The sequence below is a fragment of the Lissotriton vulgaris genome, chromosome 5 (assembly GCF_964263255.1).
Source record: "Lissotriton vulgaris chromosome 5, aLisVul1.2, whole genome shotgun sequence".
NCBI lineage: Eukaryota > Metazoa > Chordata > Amphibia > Caudata > Salamandridae > Lissotriton > Lissotriton vulgaris.
Genome location: NC_141693.1, coordinates 1,894,645,390 through 1,894,667,337, shown reverse-complemented (window position 1 = coordinate 1,894,667,337; position 21,948 = coordinate 1,894,645,390).

Here is a 21,948-nt window from a genome sequence, read left to right as displayed (position 1 = left end):
TCTTAGCCGTGCTAGCAATCTCTGGATGCTCCCAGACTTGCGTAAGCAATTTCACAATTGCTGAAGCCCCAACATGTGCTAGCCCATGTGCCATCTGAACCATAGGTTGTACAAAAGCTATGGGTAACTTCCACTTATCCATCTGCTTATTTCTCCAGCAGCCTTCATCATCCAACTCTCCATCCTTGGACCATTGCTCCCGCTCTTCATCAGAAGCGGTCCTCTGTATCTCTAGTACCTCCTTCCTAGCATCATGCCACCGCTCGGCTTGTGACTTCACAATGTACATTGGAGTGGAGTCAGGCTGCATCGCAGTTTCACGTGCCACTCGATCTACAAAAGCATTTCCTTCTCCCACTTTGTCTGTTACTTTCTTGTGTGCGCTGCATTTCACTATAGCTATCTTCTTAGGATACGTCAATGCAGTCAAAAGATTATGTACTAATTCTCCGTACATTATCTGTGCTCCATGTGATGTCAAAAAGCCCCTTTCCTTCCAGAGCAGCCCCAAATCATGTGCTACTCCAAAAGCATAGCGGCTATCAGTATAAACATTCACACATAACCCTGCACTAAGCTCACATGCTTGTGTCAATGCTATCAGTTCCGCTGCCTGAGCTGATTTCTGCGATATGCGTGCTGTCTCCACTATTGTGTGTAGCGTAGTAATTGCATATGCTGCTGAGGTAGTACCATCTGGTAACTTTAAACAAGACCCATCCATCCACAGCTCTCCATCCACATCTGTAAAGGGCGCATCTTGTAAATCAATATGACCCTTTGTCTGTTCCTCAGTCACAAAGACACAGTCATGTGTTTCTTGCGCCTCAGGCTGAGTCACCAGAAATGGCAACAACATGGCTGGGTTTAGTGTTGCACATCTCTTCAGTGTAATATGAGGAGCCAACAACGTTAGCTCATATCCTGTTAGACGAGCACTAGTTAAGTGCTGTGTCTTTGTCTGATTCAAAAGGGCATCAACAGCATGGGGGACCAACATCAACAACTTATGAGATAACACAATCCCTTCGCTCTGACGTATTGACACAGCTGTCGCTGCAACCGAGCGAAAACAACCAGGCAACGCTCGAGCAACAGGATCAGGTACTGCCGAGAAGTATGCACAAGGGCGCTGTTTGTCACCGTGCATCTGTACTAAAACTGATAATGCGCATCCATCTCTCTCATGTACGTACAATGTAAAAGGCTTCGTGTAATCAGGGGTGCCTAACACTGGTGCTGAACAAAGGGCCTGCCGTAATTGCTGAAAAGCATTCTCACACTCATTTGTCCAGGGAAGGGGAACTGGGGTATCCTTTGTCAAAAGCACTAACAATGGTTTAACTATATGCGAAAAACCCAATATCCACTGTCTACAAAAGGAAGTGAGACCCAGGAAAGCTCTTTCATCTTTCTGCGTAGAGGGTGTTGGTGTATCCAAAATTGCTTGAATACGATCTGGTGTAAGTGCACGTCCCTCCTTAGACAAAAGGTGACCTAAGTAGGTTACCTTTGGTCTACAATATTGCAACTTCTTCGTGATTGTGTGTTGCTAGGAAAGCAAGCAGAGACAAGGTACACTCCTCACATTGCTCAGGGGTATCGGCCGCCAACAAGATGTCATCGACATATTGTATAAGCGCCACACCTTCAGGTAAAATGAAAGAATCCAATTGTCATTTTAGCGCCTGGCTATAAATGCTAGGACTCTCAGTATAGCCTTGAGGAACTCTGCAAAATCTATACGATCGATTATTCAAGGTGAATCTGAAAAGATATCGGCTGTCAGGATGAATAGGGATCGAAAAGAAAGCGTTCTTCAAATCTATAACAGAGAACGTTGTGGCAGTTGGCGGAACCAGAGTAAGAAGTGACGTAATGTCAGAAACCACTGGGTATTGAGGTATCACTATCTTATTCACCTCCCGTAAATCGAGAATAAATCAATAGATCCTAGTGTCAGTGTCTTTCTTCAAAATCAGCAGTATGGGACTGCTACACACATTGTATGGAACCTCTTCTACAACCCCCACCTTAATGAAGTCCCGCACAATCTGTATAAGCGCCTCCTCCCCCTCCTGTGAGATACGATACTGAGGCAGGCGTGGTAACACAGCTCCCTCCTTTACATTAATGTGCACCGGGGGAATGACCATCTGTCCCACATCAGTATCCGAAGTAGCCCACAAGGTACAAGGTAAAGAGGCCAATGCAGTATGTTTGTTAATCGTACACACCCTCTCCATTGTAGGATAGTTATCATTCAAAATAACACGTACTCCTTCAGGGGAGCATCGTATTGTGGCCTGAAAACGCTTGAGCATATCCAACCCCACAATGTTATAAGGCGTGTTTGGGGAGAGCAAAAATGAACATGGTGCAACAAACTTATCTACGTGAAGTGCAAGCGGTTGTGATAGTGGGCTAAGAGAAGGCGTTCCATCGCACCCTATAGATGTAATCGTTAAGCCAGACAGGGGAGCCCTCGGAACCAATTCTTTAGACAAAGCGCTACGAGTAGCTCCTGTATCAACCAGAAACCGATCAGTAGAACCCAAAACATGTGCTGTAAAATAAGGACCCCTCTGATCCACTGGTACTTCGAGTGATTCCTTACCCCATCCTACGCAATCCTATGCATACTGTGAATCTCGACATTCAGGACGTGCATAATCAGATATTTGGCATTGATTCAGTCGATCAAAAACATTAGGCCCATCTTGCGGTCGCATACCAGAATCAAACCTAGCACGATCATTCGTGTTGCCCCTGGGGCCTGAAAAACCCCCTCTATTTCTCATCGGTCCTTGACCACGCTCTGGTCGCTGTGCACGCAACAATGGACACTCCCTCGCCCAATGGCCCCTCTGCCTACAATATGCACATTGATCCCTCGCCAAATCCGAACGGTCAAAAGACGACCCAGAAAAGCCTTGACCTCCCCAATCAGTACCTCTACGGGGCGGTCCATAAACTTGTGCCAACATAACCTTCGTTTTCAAATCCTTAGACTTCTTTTCTTCATTACCCTTTGCTTCTACTTCCTGACGCTCATAATACTGAGCCATCGTCAGGAGGGATGCCGGAGACGAAGTCGTCCAGGAGCTTTCACTCGCTTTCAACTGAGCGGCCACTCCTGGCAATAAATTTGAAACGTACTTATCGACAAAAAGATGTCGGCCTGTGTCGTCCGTAAGCGACTGACCGCTAAAGTCATGAAGTTTCCTCAAATCGTGTAAAGAAATATGAGACCGATTCATCTACCTTCTGTTTACACGATGCTAACATAGTCCAATCAATCTTTTTAGGGGGAATAATAATTTTTAACTTAGTCAAAATGGCAGCAGAAAGATCTAAAATTAACTGGGTGGTTTCTTCGCAGGCTTCCTGCCTCTATCCTCGTCTTCAAGATCCGCCCATTTGACCTTAAAGAGTACAAGATCGTCTACTTTCCGCACAGATCTCCACATATCTGGGGTAATATAAGCCCAAAAAATAAACCGATATCGGCCAGGTTCATAGTGCAAGAATTTAGAGCCCCCTCGACTTCCTCATAAAAGGCGGCAGGATTCTTTTGTGGATCGGGTAATGCAGCTTTTAATGCCATAACATCTGCTCTATGCCAAGGAGTATAAACCCAATTATAGATAAAATATCCTTTTGCATCAGGAGAACTTTTATCCGTACTAGTACCCGCACCTTTAGGAGGAACTTACAGTGGCGCTGCCTCTCGCATAGGCTTAACATGCACTGCATCGATCTTATCTGAATGAAAGATGGATGACTGCTTCCCGCCGCCGCTCGGATTCGTTTTCTCCTCTTCCGCCTTTCTTTTCCGCGCCTTATCCCGTAGCCGAAACATCTCGTCCCGCAACGCAAACAGCCGTCGGACCGCATCAGGCACCTGAGAAGGAAGAAAAAGACCTTTACGCAATTCTTTAGAATCAGCTACCACATCATCAGGTTCAAGAACATCGGAGTACTTCCGAAAAGATGTAACAACTTCATCAGAGAGAGACTCAGCAAAGTATAATTTCTCCCTATCCTGCCATCCTTCAAGATCCTGCATTAACTCAGAAAGAGAAACAGTAGCCTTGTTACCCTGATAAGCAATCTTTCGGAGGTCAGCCATACGATCGTTTGATAACATGGATCGCGTATCCACCTTTTCTGGAGGTGATCCCGAATCCTGACCTCCTCCTCTCGGAGCGGACGGCCCAGCGTATGGAGGCGGAGAGCGATCTAATAATGAAAAATCATCATCATGTTTATTAAGGACAGGATAAAGAGGCTCACGAACAGCATACTGGCCAGATATCTGCAATCTGCGTTCTTTTTCCTGCTTTTCTTCCAATTCCTTCGCTTCATGCTTTCTCAATTCCTGCGCTCTCTCACGTTCACTCTTTTGTTGTTCCTTGTCAATCAGCGCCTTCTCACGTTTCTCGCGCTCACGCACTTCTTTTACCCACATACGCACACATTCAAACATGTCTTGTCTCACTCGTCTCTTACACAGACACTGTTCCACATACTCAATCTTTCGCAAATCAAATGATCCATACAGAGGCCAACGTAACTCAGGATTCTTTTTGGTATATTTCCTCCACAATGTGCTGTACATTATAGGGGAAAGACCAAATTTCACATACATGTCCCTATTCGGCGTCCCTTCCGGGGGAGCTGGCTGTGATTCCTCAAGTCTTAACCGGTCACTTCCAAAACAGCAGCACCACTTACGGAGTGCGCTAAAAACAGGCATGTCAAAAATAGTGCAAAATATGCAATATTACAATCAAAATGGCACTTAAAACGTTGCGCCGCTCAAATCCAAAGGTTAGGAGAAATATCTCCACATTGACTGCCTATATGTGTTGCAACACATATATCCCAAATCCAAACCAAACATATGACTAGTCAGTCCAAACAAATTAGTCACAGCAAGCGTATTCTAAAACTGCTTTGCCAACCCAGACTACCAAAGGCTCGCAGCGAGTACCGTACGACGGTTCTTACCAATCAAGAGCGTCCAGATTCCAACTGCCAAGTTCCAAATTCGCCCAAACGGCCACTGCACGGCGAACCGACAGAAGAGGTCTCAGTCGAGGACCGGCGCCACCCAGATGGTCAGATCGGAAGGGAAGGAAGAATACCTCGGGATGCCAGGACTAAAGGCGTCGCTGGCAGTGATCACGTCCCCGGCAAGGTTCCAATCCTTTGTCACGACCAATCCTTCAAGCATCCGAGTCGCCGATGAGCCCCACGTGACGGGCGCCAATTGATGTGTACAGGCCTCAGCAAGGTCCGTCAGTGCAAAGGGTTCGCCCTTCTGTACACGAAGTCCTCAGGCTATGGAAAGAAGTTGGCACGGAAACTGGAAATACAAAAAAAGTTTAATAAACCTTTAAAGGTGGTCCTACAACCTACACAACACTCTACAGCATTGTACAGGGTAGCACAAAGAATTCAAGTACATAGCCCCCTTTTATATACAAAGAAGGGGGTTCATAGATGGGCGGGTACAACACAGAGCATGATTTACGACCATATATGGACATTTCTGAACATGATCAATACATGGGAGTTAACAGTTCTCCAAGCACGCAAAAAGCACTTTCCTATCTACGCTAATAAAAGACAGATGTGATTCCTAATGGGCATGCGCTAGACGCACAAAGGAGTCTATTTATAGACTGTTGCTGGGCAGATCCTAAGGGTGACCAACGAAGAGGTAGGACTCGTCACATGGCGGGCACATGGCAGTATGTGGCATACAAAATGGAGGACAGAAAAACGAAATGGAGTCTGACCAGTACGAGAGATAGAGCAGAAAATACGACAAATGGCTCATTATCATAACTCCAGCTAATGCTTAACATTATCGCTGTTTTATTTACAACAGTTGCGTGGGCTCAATTTTCTCTAGAGTCCTCATTCATCGCATCATCCTCTTCCGCGTGGTCCAAAGGGTCTTGTGATGGTCCCGATGAGAGTGTCACTTCAATCCACTCCGACGCCTCTTCCGGTGTATCGAAGAAATAAGTTTTATGTGCGGGAATAACTTTCAGACGTGCCGGAAAGAACAAGGCATATTTTAAGTTGTGTTCAAGCAGAGTGCGCTTCACTCCTATAAAGGAGGATCTAGCTTTTTGGACGGCGGGGGTGAACTCTGGATATATCGAAATTGTCTTGTTTTCATAACGCAGCGGAGCCTTCTCTCTCGCAGTTCGCTAATAGCCCGCAATAAGCAGGCTATTAGTGGGCGCGGGGGGCTCGCGGTTTTGGCAGTCGTGGGGGAACTCTATGTGCACGTTCCACACTAAACAGAGGGGTGAGGTCCTCAGGAGCCACGGCCAATTTGAGCCAGTCCTCTACAAACTGCGTTGGGTTCGTCCCTTCACTAAGCTCCGGTATGCCAAGGAGACGTACAATATTGCAGCGTGAGCGCCCTTCCGCGTCGTCCACCCGGTCCCGCAGCCCCTTCAGTTGTCGTTCCAGGGCTTCGAGTTTCGTAGAGTGTTCCGTGGACTGCGGAATTAAGTCGTCTAGGGCCAGCTTATGTTCGGTGACCTTTTCCGCTAACTTGCTGTGGTCAGCCTTCAATAGAGATAAACCCGTAGACAAAGTGTCCATTCGAGATTGCAGCGCCTCCCTTGATGCCCTGATTTCAGTTAGGATCACGTCCAACTTAGCCTCCTGCGATTCCATACCTGTTGGCTGGATCATTTCATTGTTGGAGGACGCCAGGGGATCCTCGGAGGTGGCAGATCGCAGCGTGGCGTGCACCGCTGTGTCTTGGCGTCTGCCCTTGTTACGGACCATGATGCGGCTCATAGCTTCCCTCAGGCCGGATCTTCCCTGGTCCGGGTCACTGCCCCCACAGTTCTGGGCACCCGAAGGGGTGGTCTCCTACAGTGTCGTGAACGGCCCCGTGGCGGGACCAGATGCCGTGCCACCCGCTGTCTCGTGGTCTTGCTCCTGTTTGTTTCCCGGGGATGGCAGTTCCAGTGGTCCCCGGCAGACCAGCGTCAATCAGGGGGGGCGACCGCCAGTAGGTTTCAGAGTGCGCCCCCGGTCATCCCACAACTAGCACTGCACCACTCCGTGTACAGGGGGAGTCCACCCCCGGCGTCTACAAAATGGCGGCCCGCCGTCGCCGGTCTCCAGGCAGAGGTTATGCCAATCCTCAGCCCAACCCAATGGTCGATGGTTGGACTGATCAGCGGGCCGCAGGACAGCGCTAGTACCCCCTCCAGCCGAGCCCAGTTCTGGTGGGAGTCGCGGCCGTCAGCCGACGTCCGTCCCCTCTCTTCCTCGCATCGCAGGCCGACTCCCAGCGGGATACCTGCGGATCTCCTGGTTAATGGCCAAAATAGGCGGCGGGTGGCTCTGCGGCGGCAGTCGGTCTCAGCGCCCTCCGTCTCACTTGCATCTGATCTCCGGTCTCTGGTCGCTCCGCTCCCAGAAGTCCGCCTCTGCCGGCCGAAAGTCAGCCTTGCCCGGCCAGCCCTGTTACTGTGGGCCGCGGTCTCCGGTGCGCTCGCCACAGCGGTGGGCCTCTCGTCGTAGGATCTCCGTGCTCTGTGATTCTCGCCGCCAGAGATCAAAAGGGGCTCCTCACCTCGTCCAGACCTTCTTCACTGCTCGGGGGCAAGATGTGATGGGGTTAGGGGCAGGGTTTACAGGATAATTGGCCAATTTTTAGGGCATTTAGACGGAGCAGATGCCGCTCACATCCTACTCGGTCGGCTGGTAGTCACGCCCCCCCTACCCATCTAAACACTTATTCTTAGTATTCTAATCTGTCGGTTATGCATGTATTGTTGTTGGTTTTTCTCTAAGTTCATTTGACAGAATTAGAGTGGATGGTTAATATCACTTCCAAAAACACCTATCAAGCCTCTCTAAACCAAGAGACGGCAACCACACACTCTCTCTAACCTGCTCCTCCTGCTTATACACACTGCAAATGCTCCACATTAGTACATCCGAGTTGATAAAATCAATGGTGAAAGAATAGAGCCTGGTATATTTAAAGAGTAGTTGTTAGTTGCAAAAGGATGCTGTAGTATTTAACTCAGGACCCTACAGTAATGTATACTATTGTTGAATTTTCTATCACGAGAAGCAATAGTTGCAGTTTGCCCAGGAGCGTGGTACAGTAATTGCAATATCTAGCTATACATCAACGTGTTTTTATCATCATAAAGTACTCAAATGACTTTAATTGCAGTAACAGTGCAACTGAGGACTTATGTTTATATTCCATGTGCCTTAAAATGGAGGGCCCTGGGGCTCAGTTTCACGATTGATTGTTTAGGTCCAATCAGCACAAACTATGCTTCATCACTGAAGTTTTTTGCTCTCATCGTCTGTTTGATGTCACTTTGTGCTCGTCATGTGAAAACCTCATGTTATTGACAGCAACCCATCTGTAATTCTATATATTCCAAACATTCTGAAGTGGGGGGGAAATGGGGTCTGATGAGCACAAGCTCTGTTACTTGAAACGCAAGTCAATCCACAATAGGTCTACAATAGATCTCATGAGCACAAGCTCTGTTACTTGAAACGCAAGTCAATTTGAATCCGCTCAACTCTTGATGGCCCACAAGTGATCATTTGTGAAACATACACTTGTATCTGTCGCTGCTGTCATCATTTTCACCAGTGTTTTTATTACTCTTTTATATTTCACTATTGGAGAGACTGAAACAGCGTTTTGTAAAATATATTTAGTACATAGAAAGAGTAGAAATAAACCATAACCATTTGCAAATCATTCTTGACTCTGCTCCAGTGGAAGCAATCCAGCCCGAATTGCTAGGCCAGGCCCCCTTGAAATAGAACACCAGCAACGCAACCCAGGACCGATTTCAGCACCAATTCGGACAGCCTTACCATGAAGATCATTGGCGTGATCACCTTTAGGAAGCTAGTAGCATTGATACCTCAGAGGAGTTGGGGCTTATCTCACCCCCTGGTCTTGACACTGAGGAGAGTCCGTCGTACACCATGGTCTGAGGTGGCATGGATTGGCATGCGACTCGAGTGATTACCAGTGACTGAGATTAATTGAAGCATTCCATCCATCCCTTTTATATATACTCTATTGTTCAGGCGGCGATCAAATGGAGGAAGTGGTGCCTCTACAGCATCCGACCGCAGCTTCGGTTGAGGTTGAACCAGCACTGATTTGCAGTCAAGAGTACGATCGGTACCTCGTCTTCCGGCATGAATGAAGTCAGAGTCAGTGCTGAAGTGCCGGGAACTGGCATGGACCATGGCACCAGTCGGAACTATAGCCTTAGGCCCCATGATAGTCCTGGAGAGTCCATTTGGCACAGAGGGCGAACCTGCAGACAGTATTCCAGATGGAGAACCTCTCAGCTCCGTGTGGCTTAAGGCATGCCAGAGGGAGTCGGCTAAGTTCCAAAGAGTCAGTAAATAGTTTTGTGGAACTCTTTGATCTGCGGAAACTTGAGTTGGGCCAGGGAAAGTTGCGTGATAGACTTCAAAGTCAATGGACTTCGGGAGTGAGATCAAGATGTATAGTGCCGCCCCCAGACTGTCTCAGAAGAGTGTGAGTGGTGGAACTTTGACTTACCGGACAACTTTGATCGAGACAAATACTGACCTCTGAAGCAACTCCTGCGACTTGTGGATCTTGAACGGGACTGAACTTTCAACTTCGACCATTCATGTCACAAAGTCTTCGATGCTTTACGATGTAAACTTTCTCTTCCCAGTCTCGAGTGGCCATCGAGAGCATTGACACACAATCACTACAGGCCTATGATTTGTGACTCCACCACAGGCACCACATGCACAGGGCCGGCTTTAACACTGGTGGCACCCTGTGTGACAATGTTTATTGGTGCCCCCCAAAGATCACCTCCACCACGGATTACCTCATTACCACAATTTGACAGTGCCCCTCAAGTCTCCATAACCACTCTCTTAGATTAATTTAGTTTTACAGCGCCACTCATACCAGTTAAAGATGTCAGCACAATTTACATCACACACACATTGCACAGAGACAATCAAATGTGGGAATCAGTATAAGGAGATGTTACATAAGACAGAGGCCTACAAGGGGTAGGAGTCACATTTCATCCCTACTGGTAGGCAGTATAGTTTAAGAGTCATTGGACTGGAAAAGCACAAATTCAGAAATTCAAATGTGACACCATTGTTAGTGTTTTTTTTAATAATAATAATAATAATAATTGACTTCTACCCAATTGAACCTCTTTTGCAATATTGGTTGGTTGGTTGATTGCTTTATTTCGATATGCATATATCATAAAAGCGATACAAAAGATTAAAACAGCATGTCGAAAAAAGTATGACTGTACAATAAGTAGAAAACATTAAAACACATTAAAACATCATAAATTAGTTAAAAGGAGATTAAATTGATATGGACAGTCTTTTAAGTCTGATCAACCAGGCCCATTTTAAAAACTTGGCAATGGCACAAACAATCGGGCGGGCTGTATTAGTTAATAGAATCCGAAGGGCGACAGAGTGCTGGCGAGTACCCAATTCTCTGCAGATAGGACCAAGCCAACGTGACCTTGGTCGGCCGTAATCTGGGCATTCAAAAAGGAAATGTGGCACAGTCTCTGGTTTATCGGGACAGAGAGCACAGTATCGTGAAGAGGGCTGGGATTTGTTCCACCTGGAACAGAGGTCAGCCAAGGGTAACAACCCCAGCCGGAATTTGATGTACAGGGACCGGTCCATGGCAATTGTTATTAGGTCCATGTATGGCTCGTAGGCAACAACATCTTTTATCAGCAGAAAAGCTGTGGTGGTTTTGCAGTGCTGCTGATTACTGATGCGCTTCACGCGGACCCACTCCCAGAACAGTTTTTTTAGGGCCTCCTTCGGGGGGCGGAGTGACTATGCCAACAAGAGTCCAGGCCTAGGTCCCCTAGAAGTTGTTTGATGTTCTTCAGCCATTTGATACTGTGCCAACCGTCGGAGTGCATCACCTCAGCAAGGCCGTCAGCGTAGGGTTTTAGCTCCGGTACCCTCCACAGACGGGCCCAGAGCAAGAGGGGTCGCAGGCGAGCCTGGTCCCCTAATGCTTTGCAGCCAGCATCCATGAGCACTGGGATAGTCGGACTACTCGATGGTATGGCAAGGAGATCTTTAATGAATTTATTTTCCGCCTTGCACAGTAGATCCACTTTGTCCAGGCCCCACAATTCAGCTCCATATAGTGACCCAGGGACCGCACGAGCTTTATATATATCAAGTAGGGGGGCAACACAATGTTTGGTTGAGTTGTTAAACTCTTTAAGGAGAGCCCCCCCCACCCTTTTGTGGGTCATTACCATTTTGTTGATATGGGCGGTCCAGTTCATCGCGTCGTTGAGTCGGATTCCCAAGTAGTCGAATTCTGCCACTCTTTCTAGGGGTATAGAATTCAAAATAGGGGGGCGGCCAAGTTTGCGGGGCGGGTGCAAAACTAGGTACTTGGTCTTTTCCACATTGATGACAAGGCCCCTGGAGATGCAAAAGTCCTGGAAGCGATTTAGTAATGTCTGGAGACCTTGGGGGGTTTTAGAGATGAGGAGGGTGTCGTCGGCGAACAGCAGGGTTGAAATTTTTACGCCTCCCAGGGTGGGAGCGTCTGCTGGTTCGCCGAGTAGATGGTCTACCACCCCATTGATATAGAGGGAAAATAAGGTGGGGGCCAGGACACAGCCCTGCCTTACTCCCCTCTCGACCCTGATCTTATCGGTCTTTTCCCCGTTCAACCCCCATCTAACCTGGGCATAGGTGTTTTTGTGCAGATTGATGAGGAGGTTTAATAAATACGGGGGCATCCCAAGATCGTGTAGCACCCTCCAAAGTTCCTCCCTGGGAACCAGGTCAAAGGCAGTCTTTAGGTCAATAAAGGCCAAATAGAGACTGCCTTTGCCTAGCTCCACCACCTTCCAGTATATTAACAGGAGCCTAAATACCTGTTCAATGGTTCCGGTACCTGAACGGAACCCGGCTTGCATGTCGGACAGGATGTGGTTTTCATCCACCCATTGCGAGATCCTCCCCAAAATCACTTTCCCCGCCAATTTCTGGGACGAATCTATTAGGCTTATAGGCCTATAGTTCCCAGGTAGGTCCCTACTGCCCTTCTTGTAAATGGGGACCACCTCAGCACCTCTCCAGGAATCTGGCACCGGGCCACCCGCGACAATTGCGTTGAGGAGTGCAGAAAATATTACCCCCCACTCTTCCGGGTATGCTCGGAGGATATCGCCTGGGAGGCCATCCGGGCCAGCTGCTTTAAGAGGGACCAGGGTTTTGATCTGTTTTGTAACATCCAAAACAGAAAAGGATTCCAGGTTTTGGGCCAGACTAGAGGGCGGGGGGTCAAAGGGGTCATTTAGTGAGCCTTCAATGGCAGAGTAGAGTTTTTGGAAGTGGGAGAACCAAGTTTGGGCGTTGATGGTACAGGGCCTCGAAGTATCGTCAGGACGGTTCCTGGTACCCACCAAATCCCAAAAACGTTTTGCGTCTTTCCCTCGACTGGCAGTCAGAAGGTCCTGCCAGAAGTTATCCTCCCACTCCATCTTGGCGGTTTTTTGGCAGAGTGCATAGTGCCTCCTGGCCACCCTAGTCCTAGATGGTAATTTGGACTTTACTGCTTCTATGAGAAGTGACTTCGCCTCCCTGCACTTCTGATTGAACCAGCCCAATCTGCCTCGTGGGCTAGGTTTCCTCCTATTCGTGTTGGCTGGCACTACGAAGAGGTCGCTAATAGCCTGGGTTAAGATACGGAACCTCGAGGCCAGCTCCGACAACCCTTCCACCTGGTGGTCAAGGTTGGTCAGGGCTGAAGCAAGAAGCTGCCTAATGGCAGAGGTTTTCTCCTCTGAGAGTGCCAGCTTTGCCCACTTTAGCCGCCGGCCACAGTTGGCGACTACCGACAGGTCCGGGGGGGGGGTTACAGGGAGTTCTAGTCACAGGGCAGGATATCCACCTGTGAGACATGGTGAGAGAGAGAAGATTGTGGTCACTCTCGACAGATGGTATAATCACCATGTCCTCCACCATGCTCCACAGGTGTATGTCAAGGAGGAAATAATCAATCCGTGACGTGTGCCCTGGCCTGTTGTAAGTGTGGGCCCCAGCTTTGTCCGACCTGGTTCTGCCGTTGGCAGCCCTCAGGCCAAACTCCATGGCTATCGAGTTAATCTGGAGGGCCACTTCTGTCCACTTCTTAATTGGATTCAGTTCGAGGGACGGGAGCCCCCACCTGGCATCGAGTTCCTCTTGATCAGATAAGATTTCAAGGTCCAAGGGCTCGAAAGTGCAGTTAAGATCGCCCCCCACTAGGGTGCAGGACCTATGAGGTGATAAGCGGAGCTGGGCTTCTGAGCAAGATATTACTGGGGATTCTCTGCCCCCCTTTGTGCCTCGGGCGTAAATGTTAAAAATATTTAAAATAACTCGGCCTTGGGAGTTTTTCAGCACTATGTTCAGGAGATCCGGGCATTTAGTGTCCCGCTCCACCACCCTGCAGTTGAGTTCTGAAGCCACCCAAATTAGGAGGCCACCCGAAGGGCGGCCCCTGCCGGTTGCACTAGGGGCTGCTGGCAGAAAGTGGGTGGAGTAACCTGCCTTATGCAGGGGCACCCCACTCCAGGTTTCCTGGAACAGGCATATGGAGTATTGCTCCACCAGCGAGTTCCAGTCTGGGAGTGCTAGCTTCCTCTCGAGGCCCGCCACATTCCAGCTGAAAACCCTAAACGAGGGGTTCGTCACAGCTGCAATGCTACGGTTCTCGACGGGGGACAACGTCACCACCGCCCCCACAACAGGAGGGCCGGCCGGTAAGCCGGGAGGTTCCCTGGTTTCCCCTTGCTCAGAATCATACTTGGCGGTAACCTGGCTTTGTAGTGCAGTCGGGAGGCAACAGATTTTCGGGGAGGGGATGGGCTCAACAGCAGGACTTGGAACCTCGGAATCATCCCCGGGGACGTCAAGGAGTCAGCAGCCCCAGAAGCCCCAGTTCTGCATCACCGGCGCTGGGTAGAGCTGCTGTGCGAAGACTCCCGGGGAGGGGATGCCGTGGGCGATGTTTAGAGGAGTGGGCCCGACAGGGCATAGTGGAGCGGTCGGGATCGTTCTTGGGTAAAAGAAGGATAGGTCGACAGCATCGACCCCCATTCCAGCCGTACGGCCTTGGGATCATATTGCGTGGGCAGCTCTTATGTCTTGAAAATTAACCACCACGCAATCGCCCTCAAAAAGTTTTTTCCCGTGGCCAATCCAATTCACCCTGCGCACCCCAAGGATCAGGCCGTCTACACCCACTGGAAGAGGTCTATTAGTGTTCATCCAGTGGATGACTTTGTTTTTCAACGCCTGGTGTGTTTCCTGTTGTGATTCTTTTAAGAGGGGGACTTTGGTGAGGACAACAACATAAGGGTGACATTCTGGTGGGAGATTTACCGAAGGGCACTTGCGTGGCGGAATGTGCTCGGGGGCCGCTAGGGGAGGATTTTTTGGCAAGGAGGGGATTTTAGACGGAGGTCGATTTTTGGGAGGAGAGGGTGGTTTAGTAGCCCTAGCGGTAGGTGCTGCTCCGTTGGTTTTAACAGGCGCAGCAGTTGCCGAATGGGCACTTGGGCCAGTCCCTTTCTTCTGTGGGATCTTTTGGGCAGGGTTCGGCACAAGTGCCGTTACTGCTGAGGGGGGAGTGCCATGTACCTGAGCTACGTGGGTGAGTTCACTAGTCGTCGGCCGCTCCGCACCAGCCACCGGGACAGAGGTAGTGGCTTTCCCTGAGGCCGGTGTTTTAGCCGGCAGAGACGGCTGGACTCTAGTTGTTTGACCTGCTGGGACCTCCTTAACCATATTCCTATCTGGGATAAATTCAGACGGTCTAGATTGGACTTTCAACAGGGTTTTCAAAGAGAAAAAGTTATCCCTAGTGGCCTGTTCAAAATTGTCGAGTCTAACCCCCAGGCTCCTAACTTGGTCAAGTAGCGGATTAAACAAGGATTTTATCAAATTCTCGAGAGACTCGAGAGAAGTAACCTGATTTACTAGAGCCGGTGTGGCTGGGGGCAGAAGGGACGGTGTTGGGGGCTCGGCTGCATGCTGGGAGGGGCCTGCAGTCCTAAGGGGTTCCAGCTCCCCAGTGCCTTGGTGTGTAGTGCCCCTATTAAGCTTTATCCTAGAACGCTTGTGGAGCATGGAATAGTTCCCCCTCCGAGTGTTGATTGCCCTTTTCCTTTTCCTATGGACCCGCGGAGAAGGAGTCTGGGGAAGAGGTGATGTGTGAGGTGAGGGAACAATGGGATCCGCAATAGGCCTGATGTCGGGAGGACTGGCTGTGTATGGGGATGGACCAGAAGCAATAGCCTCGATGCAGCGACTACCCGGAGAGGGAAGTGATATGAGGCTTTCTATCCTGTCTATTCCAGCCTCTAGCACTGCAATGTGATGCTCATCAGGTTGGAGCAAGATGGCAGAGGGGATAGGCGGCGATAGAGCATGAGCCACAGTTCCCAAGGAGGAGCGCTTAGATGGAAGGAGGTCAAGTGAAAGGCGGCGTTCCGTCATTGCGATCTCCTTTTCAATGACGTTAGCCACCCGGGTGATGAATTTGTCCATTGTCCCAATCATCGTGGAACCCCCTAAGGCACTTGCTCCACCACCCCTCAAGGCTTTACCAGATCTGGTGGACATGGTGGATCCGAAGCCTGTAGATAGACTCCGGGGGGTAGAAGACGTGGAGGTCGATGAAAGAAAGGGGGGTGGCCCAGCCCAGCCTCTGACAGCCCCTGACTGCCACAGACTGCCCGCCCTTTGCTCGGGCTTCGCTCGGCGTCCCGCTCGCGTCCCGCGGAGCGCTTTGCAGCGCGTTAATCAGAGAGCGTTGCAGGCGGGGGCGTGGCTGGTGGTGGGCGCGTCCGATCGCGCGCAGCTGTGTCAGCAGGGACTCCTGGATCTTCGAGTCCCTGCTACAGCGCCAACGCCGGTTTGGTGTTGCTCCCGGCGCCTTCAGAAGCCCAGCGCCTCCAAGTAGCTCAGACCCTCCTTGGTCCGCGAAGCGGCACCCGCGAAGCGGGTGCGGCAAGGGGCACCGGCAGGCAGAAACGCTGAGGACAGTCCCTGGTTGTGCAGGACGTGAGGACGGCTCCCCAACACAGCGTTAAACACTTCCAGCTCCCAGGTAGGATCCCGGGGAGCACTGGAGACACACGCCTTTTTCAGCTGGCCAGGCGGGGGGCGTGGCTGGTGGTGGGCGCGTCCGATCGCGCGCAGCTGTGTCAGCAGGGACTCCTGGATCTTCGAGTCCCTGCTACAGCGCCAACGCCGGTTTGGTGTTGCTCCCGGCGCCTTCAGAAGCCCAGCGCCTCCAAGTAGCTCAGACCCTCCTTGGTCCGTGAAGCGGCACCCGCGAAGCGGGTGCGGCAAGGGGCACCGGCAGGCAGAAACGCTGAGGACAGTCCCTGGTTGTGCAGGACGTGAGGACGGCTCCCCAACACAGCGTTAAACACTTCCAGCTCCCAGGTAGGATCCCGGGGAGCACTGGAGACACACGCCTTTTTCAGCTGGCCAGGCGGGGGGCGTGGCTGGTGGTGGGCGCGTCCGATCGCGCGCAGCTGTGTCAGCAGGGACTCCTGGATCTTCGAGTCCCTGCTACAGCGCCAACGCCGGTTTGGTGTTGCTCCCGGCGCCTTCAGAAGCCCAGCGTCTCCAAGTAGCTCAGACCCTCCTTGGTCTGCGAAGCGGCACCCGCGAAGCGGGTGCGGCAAGGGGCACCGGCAGGCAGAAACGCTGAGGACAGTCCCTGGTTGTGCAGGACGTGAGGACGGCTCCCCAACACAGCGTTAAACACTTCCAGCTCCCAGGTAGGATCCCGGGGAGCACTGGAGACACACGCCTTTTTCAGCTGGCCAGGCGGGGGGCGTGGCTGGTGGTGGGCGCGTCCGATCGCGCGCAGCTGTGTCAGCAGGGACTCCTGGATCTTCGAGTCCCTGCTACAGCGCCAACGCCGGTTTGGTGTTGCTCCCGGCGCCTTCAGAAGCCCAGCGCCTCCAAGTAGCTCAGACCCTCCTTGGTCCGCGAAGCGGCACCCGCGAAGCGGGTGCGGCAAGGGGCACCGGCAGGCAGAAACGCTGAGGACAGTCCCTGGTTGTGCAGGACGTGAGGACGGCTCCCCAACACAGCGTTAAACACTTCCAGCTCCCAGGTAGGATCCCGGGGAGCACTGGAGACACACGCCTTTTTCAGCTGGCCAGGCGGGGGGCGTGGCTGGTGGTGGGCGCGTCCGATCGCGCGCAGCTGTGTCAGCAGGGACTCCTGGATCTTCGAGTCCCTGCTACAGCGCCAACGCCGGTTTAGTGTTGCTCCCGGCGCCTTCAGAAGCCCAGCGCCTCCAAGTAGCTCAGACCCTCCTTGGTCCGCGAAGCGGCACCCGCGAAGCGGGTGCGGCAAGGGGCACCGGCGGGCACCGGCAGGCAGAAACGCTGAGGACAGTCCCTGGTTGTGCAGGACGTGAGGACGGCTCCCCAACACAGCGTTAAACACTTCCAGCTCCCAGGTAGGATCCCCAATATTAGGACGACAACAGACTGAGCAAAAAATATATGGCTCTAATTTGTTCCTTGCTGTTTGCACGCAGCTTTTTCATGGCAGTTAATAGCTCACTGCTCTATATTAAGATGTTAACTTATAAAATGCAAGTAACATAAGGATCTCTAAGAAAAGCAGTAACCAATTGACCTATTTATATTATATATAATAAATCTAATTTAACTATCAAATGTGCACCGTTTTCCACAGTCTAGTCATGTTCTCTTAATACTTGTACTGACTGTTACATGCTCACACACCCATCCCATTCTGATCCTGCGAATTCGGACTAGTAGTAATGGCATGTAGTGACGTGACTGAATGCAAAGTTAGGCCTGCATTCCAAACGTTTAATTTTTGAGTGTGTGGCTCATGATAAGCAGCAGCTGGAATAATCTCACACTCCAGATCAAGACCTTAGGTCTGGTCATTTCCAGCAAGACCCAGGATAACTAGGCGCTGGGATAATCAAGGTTTTATGCTGACCAACCCCCAGAACCCCTTTCTCACGCTGAGAGAATACCCAGGGTCGGCTGTTAGGCAGGGATGTTTGTAAAATAATGATATACACTCCCTGCCCCCCCAAACCTGATTAATATTAAGAAACAATTTCACAACATTATGAAGAGCCCTGGGAGCTCTCACGAGGGGTTGAAGTGTGCATTTGAATTTTAAAAGCACAGTTTGTGTGTGAACCACTTCCTAAGATTGGTGGGGCTGGGTGAAGTGAGAGATCAATTAATAGAGAAAGGTAATTGGCCGCAGCGTGAGGCTGCCTAGGATGCAAAAAAGGCCAGACTGTTGAATGCTGTAATGAATTTGTCTCCATAAATTAGACTGGATGAACATCTCCACCTTTCTACAGAATAAAGGATAACCTCAGGCAGACCATCTAGATAGGCCAAAAACAAGTGAATTTTTAGATATTCAGGCATTGCCCGTCCAGCGGAACAGGCACAGAAAGCTGTAGGTGCTGTTTTTGTTCCGGGACTGCAACCGAAGACAGGGAAAACGTTGGTACTATCAGTTTTGGGTAGCAAATGAAGGGGTTAGCAGAACTAGCCCCAGTCGCCAGTCACTGCACGTCTGTGCAAAAGAGAAACAAAGAATCAATCAAATCAAACATGTCTTTACAGATGAAGTCTATGCACAAGATGGAAAAGGGAGAGACAAAGGAGCAACAAACAGATCGGTGGGGAGGGGAGGGACCACATTTAGGAGCAAGAGACAGGGACCAAGGTAAAGCACAACCCCCACCAGGGAGAAATCAATTTGGCCATTGGAAATCTAACGGCCCTAATTCAATCCAGTGAACCCACATGGGTCTCTTGCTCACTTTGCCACTGGATTCAAGCTAGGCTGGCTGATGAGGGATGTTACTCTGAAACAAGTCCCAGGATGTTTTCTTCCGGTCCAGGGAAGACCTGGCTTGGCAGTTTGGTTGGACTGTTCCAATGAGGCAAAGGGTCAAGACTGATTTGCATATCGCTGGGTCTGAACAGAGGTGGCAAAGTGAGCTTAAGATGGTGGATGGATTCAACCCAGATCTGTGACTGGGGGGTGAGTGTCTGAAAAGTTTCAGTGCTCCATCCATCATCAAAGAAGGTCCTAGGCGTAGGAGAAGCAGTCATCCCCCGCCACAACTTCAAGCCACACTCAATCTGCAGCGGGTTAAACAAGAGAGGCGAAAGGCGCTGCATGCAAAGGCGACGAGGTGCAATTGTACTCATACAGGATCCTGACACATCCCCTGAATGTTCCCCCAGTGACATGGGCCCCACTGCGACATGGTCATCTGGTGCGGAGTCCAAGCAGCCCCGGAATGTGACTCCTCATATGGCAGACAAACTAATTTAATGTTGACTGGTTGTGCGTCTCTCCTTCTTCCGAGGTTACAGACAGCTCCAGAGAGTCTCCAGCTTCTTTTTGCTGAAGTTCTGGTCTACCGAGGTCATCACTTAGAGGGGATCAGGTCCCGTCGTCACCCAAAGGGAATGGAGCAGCTGTACAGGTGAGGCACTAATGTCAGAGGTGGTGGTGGTCTCCTTGTTGCTCCTAGCTGCAATGGCAGGAGGTCCATAGCATCCTTGAACTTGCCAAGGATGAATTGTGGGAGTTCTTCGATTATCCAAGGGCCTCACGGGAGGCACTACAAGGATTCATGTTTTGGTTTCTCATCTATTTTTCACTTTTTGTATGTGTGCAGGTTTTGGGCAGGTAGGTCTCCCCTCCTGCACAACATAAATCAACTCCGCAAGTCACCCTTGTACCATGGCACAAAGGAGCCTGCGTTGGCCAATGTAGGGGAAAAAGTTATTGGGGCTTATTCATGAGTCTCTTGCGCATAGCTGCCGAGGTTTCAGATTGCCATGTGTGACATTTTAAAAATTTGAGTGAAATTATGAGTGACATTTCAACGACTATGAGTGACACTTTCTCGCGAGCAAAAATCATGCATTTAAGAAGAGGAAAACTTTTAAATATCATAAATTACAGCCAATTGAGCAGCAAGAAACTCCAAGAACTACTTGAAACTGTTGCAGAGCACCAGCAATGGAAGGCGACTAATCCTATTGCTGCTGAGTGTCACTTTTCTCTTGTAACATTATACTGTGTTACCTCCTACATTTTGTTTGCTTTAGACACTTGCACGAGTGCCACCATTGCCTACGTAACGTTTGTTCTTGTGCCTGTTGAGTGTGTCTGCCATTTATTGCAGTATTATCCTTCTACCTGTGTCCAGGTACTCTTTTGTAACATGCACACGTCACTTTTCCCTTGCAACACACTTTGCTACCTTGTACATTTTCTTTGCTTCAGATTGCACAAGTGCCACCATTGCCGCGTTTCTTCTTTGTGTTTGAGTGCTTGCTGACTGCCATTTAGAACAGTATTATAGGCTCTACTTGTTACTTGGCACGCTTTTATTACTTGCACGCATGCCACTTTTTCCTCCTGTAATGCACTGCGTTTGCTGTGTATTTTTGTTTGCTCACGATTGTCACTTTATTTTGCCTCATAAATTAACGTTTGCTATTGTGTAATATTTGTTGTAGTATTGTAATTTTCTCCTCATGTCAGAGTCATTCAGTACTGTTCCTATTGTCAAGCGCTGACGGCGCCCCGGGGTAAAGTCCGCACTTAGCCGCTAAATGCATAACATTATAAAATAATAAAATAAAACCATTACCATGATACACCGGCTGACACTTACTTAGTTGGTAGTCTGAGCTGCTGCTGCCCACGGCCACCCAGCCATGAATCGATTTGTCGACGGTCACGGTCCACTCACTAGACTGTCCCGCGGTGCGACCGGCCCGATGGACACTCGGCTCGACGACGCCGGGCTGGGCTGGGCTGTGCTGCCGCTGCGGGGGGTGCCGCCGCCGGGCCCTCGCAGTTTTCTTTCCTGGTGGCCAGAGCGGTGTCCTGTCGCCGGCTCAACTGAGCTGCCTGCCACAGTGGTGGTCAAGGTGCGCTGCAGACTCTGCAGCTGTGTTTTAGCGGGGGCTGCACAGGGGGCTGCGGCGGGTGGCCATGATGCTTCAAGTGACTGCGTGCGCCACAACCTGCCTGCACTCTCGAATCACCCGCGCTTCTGAACTTCCTGCTTCCTCCGGACGTGACGGCCCATTCCAGGCCGGCACATCCGGATTTATAATCCTGGCTCCTGTGGTGCGCCACCCATCGTGATTGACAGTTCTGAGGCTGTACCACTGAGCGGGCAGGCCGGGCGCCGGCCGCCCCCCTGCAGACTGCACAAATCGCTGCATTCTCTAGTTTACAGGGCAACAGGGAACACAGTCGTCTGACTCTCTGGCAGGCAGAGCAGAGATACATTGTAGCGCGGCGCCGCTCACGAGCTCAGAGAGCTCAGCTGCAGTGTCTAGTCGGGCAAAGCGGCACTCTCAGAACTGTAGAGAGCCCGGGCACACAGGAGCTGCAGGCGCGCTGGCACAGGTGGCAAAAATGAGTGACAAATGCATTCAGTGCGGTGATGCGGATCACCGCACTGAAATGCGTGAGTGTCACACCTGTTGTGTGACGCTTGGCAGGACTGCTTGCAACAGTTTAACCAATCATCATAGAGAATTTTTGGAATAATGTGGTATAAGATTCTCAACTGATATAGAATAGGTTCAGCCTCCCCTATTTCTCCTTAAGTAGGAAGTTTGGGTTTATGTGAGTGTAAGTTTTCAAGGTATCTGTCACATTTGGAGGAGAGGGGCGTAGAATATTCAGGCTGGTATAGCCCCCCTTTGTGTTAATATGATCCAACATTGACCAGTGCAGTAATAAAATATAGGAATAAGAATTTAACTAGGCACATAATACTAAAGA